Source organism: Lepus europaeus, chromosome 19, assembly GCF_033115175.1.
Source record: "Lepus europaeus isolate LE1 chromosome 19, mLepTim1.pri, whole genome shotgun sequence".
NCBI lineage: Eukaryota > Metazoa > Chordata > Mammalia > Lagomorpha > Leporidae > Lepus > Lepus europaeus.
The window spans coordinates 44,480,438-44,488,272 of record NC_084845.1 but is presented as its reverse complement, the minus strand read 5'-3'; the positions used below and the strand labels follow the sequence as shown (position 1 = coordinate 44,488,272).

General features: G+C 53.6%; 2 non-coding genes across 2 annotated transcripts; one reads left to right on the top strand and one right to left on the bottom strand.

The window, feature by feature from the left end:
* The first annotated feature begins 2,958 nt into the window (after nt 1–2,958).
* Nucleotides 2,959–3,041, top strand: TRNAL-CAG (transfer RNA leucine (anticodon CAG)). The gene has a single exon. It is a non-coding gene; the product is annotated as a tRNA-Leu (tRNA).
* Nucleotides 3,042–3,310: 269 nt separating this feature from the next.
* Nucleotides 3,311–3,393, bottom strand: TRNAL-CAG (transfer RNA leucine (anticodon CAG)). The gene has a single exon. It is a non-coding gene; the product is annotated as a tRNA-Leu (tRNA).
* Nucleotides 3,394–7,835: the final 4,442 nt, after the last annotated feature.

The window sequence follows — 7,835 nt, the reverse complement described above, 5'->3', positions numbered from 1 at the left end:
TCCTGCTCCAAAGAGGACCCTGGGCAGGTCACTGGGCCTGTCTGAGCCTCAGCTCCCTGCTCTGCAGATGGGGAGCTTCCTCAAGGCACCTGTCTCCTGGGGAAGTTGAGAGCTGGTAGCCTGGCCCCTCTGTGGTCTTAGTGCCTTCCTGTCGAATCCTCGCTCTACATCTCTCTCTCTCACATACACACCAGCCAGCCATCAGGCTTTGTCTATTTTCCACCCACAGCACAGGTGAAACACACGAGGTGAGTGCATTTTATCACCTTTCACAGTCTCCACTGCCTTGGTCCAGTCACCATCGCCTCTCAGCCTCTGCCCTGGACTCGGATTCTCATCTTGGCCTGCTGTCCAGCCTCCCCTTAGGAAGGGCCAACAGGACTATGCCACTCCCTGAGTGGTACACCCCTGCCTCTTCCCACCCTGACTCCTGCCCCTAGGGCCTTGCTGCTCCCCCAAAAGACCATAAGCCCCCTCTCCATCACAGGCCCTTTGCACTGGCTGTGTCTCCCATCTGGAAGGCTGCCGCCCCCAGCTCTGCTCTTGCTTGTCGCTTACCTTTTGAATGCAATGTCACTTTCTCAGAGAGACCCTCCCTAACCACCCTACCCATGAGACTCCTCGTCCGTCACTCCTGACCTCTGTTAAAGGGTAAAACCCTGATTCTCCTCTAAATAGAAAAGGTCATATGTAAGTCATTACTTCATAGGAAAAGCAGTACAATGTTGCAACTGATTCAGAAGAGAATTCAAAAATTTGTAAGCAGGAATGGCAAAATGAATTTATGGGCAGCTGCACAATTGTTCAACATCCAGGGCAATCATCAGTTGCGTTCCACGCCAACAAACCAAACTTCATGTGCATTTCCATGGGTAACAACCACTTGCACATGAAAGTAAGGAAAGCCACATAATCAGAGCGCAGGATGGGTACATCAGGCAGGACATCTGGGTGCCCTCGCCAGTGGCACGGGCAGGTGGGTCACAGCCTGGGACGCCTGCCTCCCGGCTCCCAGGTGTCCTCGCCGGTGTCACGGGCAGGTGGGTCACAGCCTGGGACGCCTGCCTCCCGGCTCCTCCACTTTCGACCCAGCTGCCAGCTGCTGCGCTCCCTGGGAAGCAGCCGGTGACGGCTTCGTTACGTTACGTGGGTCCCTGACGCTCAGCGGGGAGAGCTAGACTGAGTCCGGCTCCCACCTTCTGCCTGGTCCAGCCCTGGGTGTGGTGGGCATTTGAGGAGTGAATCAGCAAATGGAAGATCTTTATTTTTCTCTGCCTATCAAATAAAATGGAAATAACTAAATGCAACTTAAAATGGAAAAAAACAAAAACATTTAAAAAAGATTATGTTCCCTGATACACCCTATTCCTAGTAACTGAGTAGCATTTGATTTTATTCTTCTGGTTTTTTTTTTTTAATAGCTATTTATTTATTTGAAAGGCAGAGCTACACAGAGAGAGAGAGAGACAGAGACAGAGAGATGGAGAGAGAGAGAGAGATCTTCCATCTGCTGGTGCTGAGGTTCACTCCCCAAATGGCCCCAAAAGCCAGGGCAGGCCAAGCTGAAGCCAGCAGCCTGGAACTCCACCCAGGTCTCCCTTGAGGGTGGCAGGGGCTCAAGCACTTGGGCCATCCTCTGCTGCTGTCCCAGGAGCTTTAGTAGGGAGCTGGATTGGAAGTGAAGCAGCTGGGACTCCAACCAGCGCCCACATGGGATGCTGTGTGGCAGGCGGCAGCTTAGCCGGCTGCATCACAACGCAGGACCCTGTCTCTTACCTTTTGCCTTGGCTCCATGTTGAATACGTCTTGAGAGCAGAAAGTCTGTTTTGTTCACAGCCTTTAGAACCTAGCAAGCCCCTCATCGGTGTGCACTGACCGCCTTCCCAGCGCCCCGTGTGTGTTTTAGAAGAGTGTGCTAAACCTGGAGGAGTTCACTCTGCCAGGCAAGGAGGAGGGGGCCTGCGGGAGGATCAGGACCTCAGCCCACCCCAAGGGCCTGCATCATAAGGAGCCTGGCCCAGGAGGGCAGGAGAGGTGCGAGCTCAGGGGATGCTCTCTGATACTGTCCCAGGCAAGCGCGAGGGTACCGAAGGGTTAATGTGACCCCAATGCTCACACCTTCCGGGGGCGACACCCCCCCCCCCCCCCCGCCTTGTGGCACAGCAAGTCTAGGGCCCAGGATCCGAGGGGTGGGAGGAGCTGGGAAGTTCCGCGGGGAAGAGGGCCCTTGGGCCCTGCGGGCTCCTGGTCCACAGCCACAGCCGGTGCGTGGGGGAGTCTGGGGTTAGGGAAGCAGGGGGAGGAAGGGAAGCGAGGAAGGTGCTGCGGGGGCCGGGGCAGCACAAATGAGTCACGAAATGACGGAATGCAGGCAGGAGGAAGCGAGGAAGAAATTCACCCGCGGAGCTTCCCTGCGCGCCTCCTGCACGCCAGGCTGGATCTGGGCACGGGGGACACGGTCGTGAGCCAGGCGGATCCGGCTGTGTCGCAGCGGGGCGCCGGCTAAGCCGAGGCCTGAGTGAACAGGCGGCGCACGCCAGCAAACGCGCGCCGTCTCCTGGCTGCTCGTGGTCTGCGCGCCCGCACACCGAGACGCCTCTAGGCCCGCGCAGGTAGGCGGGCGTGCGTGCCACCTGCAGAGAACACCCAGGGACAAGCGCGCGGGAACGCAAGAGCACCGCAGGCGCGCAGCCATCAGAGCCGCGCGCCAGGGAAGGCCTACAGTTCGAGGTGTAGTCCCTGGGTCCACGGCCTTGCAGCGCCTCCTGCAGGCCACGGGCGCCCTCTACCGCGGTGTTGCCTCGCCCCGCCCCCGGCGGCCCTCTCGCCCCACCCCTCTCCAGCACGTTCTCATGGCTCCGCCCATGCCGTGCAGAAACCGTGCGTTCCGTTGCCCACTACGCATGCGCACGCTATGAAAATTCTGAAGAGGCTCTCTTACGCGTCACGGAACAAGCAGTCAGGATGGCCGAGCGGTCTAAGGCGCTGCGTTCAGGTCGCAGTCTCCCCTGGAGGCGTGGGTTCGAATCCCACTTCTGACAAGAGCTTGTGTTTTTTTTTTGGGGGGGGGGGCTTTCTTCCAAAGCAGCGGCAAGCAAGCGAGGTAATCCTTACGCCTTTTTAATATTGTTTTGCCGCTTTCACAAGTCCAGCAGGAATCTCCAGTAGGAGATGTGTCCTGCTTAAAGACTTTGGACTGTAAGAAGAACGGCCCGCCTCTGTGGAGCCGCCCTGTCTCCTGCTCAGTGTAGCCCAAGGTACGCACTCCACTGGCTTTTGAGTCTGAGACAGAAAACGGGCAAAAGCATGTTGTCAGAAGTGGGATTCGAACCCACGCCTCCAGGGGAGACTGCGACCTGAACGCAGCGCCTTAGACCGCTCGGCCATCCTGACTTCCTGTAAGGGCAGCCGTGGGACCGGGTGTCGTGGCTGGATCCCGGCCCAGCCGAGCCGCGTCGGAGCCCCGGCCGCGCCGCCGGCCCAGAGCCCCCTGGGAGCGCCTCGACTTACCGCCCCTCCCGAGCGGGCCCCCTCGCGTCCCTGACCCCGTCGGTGTCCCCCGGGAGATAGACAGAGACGGGCTTCCCTCGCGAGGGCGGCACCTCGCGGACACCCGCTAGCCGCCTGCCGGCGCGCTGAGCCTGAGGAGGCGGCGGCGTTACCCGCGCCCCCAACCCCGGGGAGAGCGGGAGCGGGGTCTCGTGGGAGGGGTGCGGTGGCTGCGCCCCCAACCCCGGGGAGAGCGGGAGCGGGGTCTCGTGGGGAGGGGTGCGGTGGCTGCGCCCCCAACCCCGGGGAGGGCGGGAGCGGGGTCTCGTGGGAGGGGTGCGGTGGCTGCGCCCCCAACCCCGGGGAGAGCGGGAGGCCGCGCGGCCACCGCCGGGAGCCGCCGCCACGTCAGAGAAAGCCGGCTTTCGGGCGAGGGAGAGAAGTTGCGTCGCACCAGGGGCTGGGATTGAGGTGCCGGTGCGTCCCCCTCGCCCCGAGAACGGCGGCCTGAGGCGGGGGTGCCTAGCGGCCCTGCCAGCCACGCAGGCCACCCTGCTGGAGCTCCTGGCCCCAGGCCCAGCCCGGGATGTTGCATTTGGGGCGAGAACCGGCACATGGAGAACCTTCCCTCTCCCTGTCACTCTGCCTTCATAATAATAATAAATAATAAATCAGTTAATAACAATATACAATATATTATAATATAATATAATAATAAATCAGTAAATAAATCTTTATTGAAAAGTGGGGCCGGTGCATGATAACCAGTGTAAAATATCCATAACAAGAGGAAACTGGGTAGAGGGTATAAGTGAACTCCGCACTCTCGAAAGCTCTCCGAAAATTTAAAAATTTGTCAAGTATAAATACAGTTTCGTAGTTTATATAATAAGATATAACCCTTACAATCTATGACTGTTGCTTATGCATTTCTATTTTATGTGAATAAAAAATTTTAAAATAACCGAGGTGTAAAGTCTCAGAGCCCACGGGAACAGCCGCAGCTGTTATTGTCTTGGGGATAGCATTTATTGTGATTTTTTTTTCCCTCTTTGGTTACCTGCGTTTGATATTTATATAATGAATGAGGTTTACTTGAGGGATATTTAAAAAAAAAAAAAAAAGCTTTTGGGAAAAAACGGGGAGAGACTTTAGCAGGACGAATCGATTGCTCGGCATTCACCCAGGGCTGCGCTCGGGACCACAGGACTGAGCTCTGTGCAGGAGGCACCGGCCCCACCCGGGCTACAGAAGGCGAAAGCGGCTGCTTGGAGCTGGGATGTGCTCTGAGTGTAAGGCAGAAAGGAATTCCAAAGACATGAGCACAGTTCAAAAAACGAATGGAAATGCCACTGCTGGTTTTTATATTGATCTTGTGATTAAATGACAATATTGCAGACGCACTGGGTTAAATAAAGCACCATTGGAAATGATCTACAGTGCAGTTCAGGGGTGGGTGCTTGGCAGGATGCCTGCGCCCCACAGCACAGGGCTTGGGTTCCACCCCACTTCCAGCTTCCTGCTAAGGTGCGCCCTGGGAGGCAGCAGGTGACAGCTCAGGGGGTTGGGCCCCTGCCATCCCCATGGGAGACCCAAATTGAGTTCTGGGCTCTTGGAGCCGTGACTCAGGCCTGGCTGTGGCAGGCACTTGGGCAGTGAACCAGCAGGTGAAGGATCTCTGCCTCTGTCTCTCTCTCTCTCTCTCTCTCTCTCATTTTTAAACATGAAATACAATCCACAAGAACACAAAGTTTTGTGTGGTAAACATGCAATTGGTCTCTCCCGGCAGTAGAGGCATCTAATTAGCAGATTATTTTAACATTCCCGACCACATTTGTTTGTACCAGGTTTTTTCACTTTTTAAAATAAAACTGTTTTTGCTCCAAAGGTTCAATTTATTAATTAATATTAGTGAGATTAAGATGTATTTAATTACTTGAAAGGCAGAGCAACAGAGAGAGATACAGAGATCTTGCATCCTCTGGTTCACTCCCCAGATGCCTACAACAGCCAGAGTTGCACCAGGCCAAAGCCAGGAGCCTGGAGTCCATCCAGGCCTCCCACGTGGGCAGCAAGGACCCAGATATTGGGGCTGTCATCCACAGCCTCACGGGCTAAGCACTAGCAGGCAACAAAAAAAGCAAGCGCAGAATAGCCAGGATTCTGTGGGCACCCCAGGCTGGGCCTCACCCTCTGTGCCACAATGCCCACCACATCACGGCAGATTTCCCTGGCATTTCCCTAATGATCGGTGAGGTTGAGTGTTTCTTCATATCTCTGTTGGCCATTGTGGATCTTTTCTGGAGACATGTCTACTGAAGTCCCTTGCTTATTTTTAATTGGATTGTTTATTTTTGCTATTGTGTTATAGATGGCTCTAATATATTCTGGATAGTAAGCCCTTCTCAGATATAGAGTTTGAAAGCGTTTACTTCCATTTCACAGGTTGCCTTTCGCTCTACTGATTGTGTCCTTGGTTGCACAGAACTTTTTAATTTTGATGTAGTTCAATTTCTTTTTGATTTTGTGGCCTGTGTTTTGGTGTTATATCCAAGGAATCATTTCAAATCCAATGTCTTGAAGCTTTCCCTCTAAGCTTTCTTCTAAGAGGACCCTGGTTTTTGGTCTTCCATCGAGTTCTTTGATCCATTTTAATTTCTGGGTATTGTTTAAGGTAAGGGTTAAATGTCATTCTTTTGTGTAGCCAAATTCCTCGACACCATTTGTTGAAATGTTCTTTCCCCCGTTGAATGGTCTTGTCAGAAGTCACTTGAGGGGCCGGCACTGTGGCATAGTGGGTAAAGCTGCCGGCTGCTCTACTGGCATCCTATGGGCATGAGTTCCTGTCCCAGCTGCGCCACTTCTGACCCAGCTGATGGCCTGGGACAAGTAGCAGAAGATGGCCCAAGTGCTTGGGGCCCTGCGACCCATGTGGGAGACCAAGAAGCTCCTGGCTCCTGGCTGCAGCCTGGCCATTGTGGCCATCTGGGGAATAAAGCAGCTGATGTAAGATCTCTCCGCCCCACCCCCACCTTCTGTAACTTGGACTTTTCAATAAATAAATAAATATATCTTTAAAACAAACAAACAAAAAAAAACTAGAAACTGGTGTTGTGGTGCTGAGAGTTAAGCTAGTTAGAATCCTGGCTGCTCCACTTCTGATCCAGCTCCCTGGGAATGTACCTGGGAAGGCCGAAGAGTACCCCAGTGCTTGGGCCCCTGTTGAAGTAGGCAAGCAAACAGGTTGAAATCAATTAGGTTTGTGAGCTGGAAGACCACGCCTTCACCACGCCCCTGTGTGACCTCATGCCGCTACCTGGCCACACCTGGGTGCCCACCGGCCAATCAGGCTAACTAACCACTCCCCTTTGGAAGTGGGTGAAAAGCCTGGGACACAGTGAGTCTTGCCCTTCTCTTCTTCCCTGGCCTTTGCAAGGTATGGGTTGCTGTAGCCCTGCGCCTCCAGGGCCCATGGCCTTTGGGCCACCTGCCCTAGGCTTCCTGGCCTAGATGCTCCTCCACGTGGCTGGTTCCTGGTGCTCGGTATGAACCCAGATTTCCCTCTCTCTCTTAGATAAAGCTCTCACTCCCCTCCTCATCTTTCTCACTAAATAAAAACTTAAAATGTACCATGCTGCCTTGTTTATTTATGCCGGTATTTAGAATTCTCTAAATATTAGGCAAGAACCCTCTCAGGCTTATTAATATTGGGGATTTATTAATAAGCGTATGGTGATATCATATGGCACCCCAAATTCCAGTAACATATGTGGCACCCCAGACTTGACTTCTGGGGAACTTCAAGGGGCCACATTTTTGTATATATTTTAGGGGGTCATTTCCAATATCACTTTCACCCACAGGGGAGACCCTGTTGGAGTTCAGGCTCCTGGCTTAGACCTGGCCCAGCCCCTGGTGTCCATTGTGGCCAGCTGGGGAGTGAACCAGAGGATGGAATATTTCTTTCTCTCCCTGTAACTTTGCTTTTCAAATAAATAAATAAAGTTTTTTTTTAAACTATTTTTTTAAAGTTGGCTCAACTTTTAAAGTTGTAAATCAATGTATTTTTAAAAGACACTCAAGTATGCCTGTAATGAAAAAATATGTATTAGTAGGGTGGACATAGAAGGTCATGTTAAAAATAAACACAATAGCCACAAAGCACTGGCATAGAATTCTCACCAGGAGCTTCCGGCCTGGTGGACACAGGGCAGTGCTGGGAGAAGGGCAGTGCTGGGGAAGCTCTGTGCCGCCCTCCCCGCCTCCCCCGCCGTGTCTGGCCCATGTTCCCCCCACCCCCACCCCTTGCACTGTTTCTGAGGCTTATCCTTAAAGTGTAGAAACCC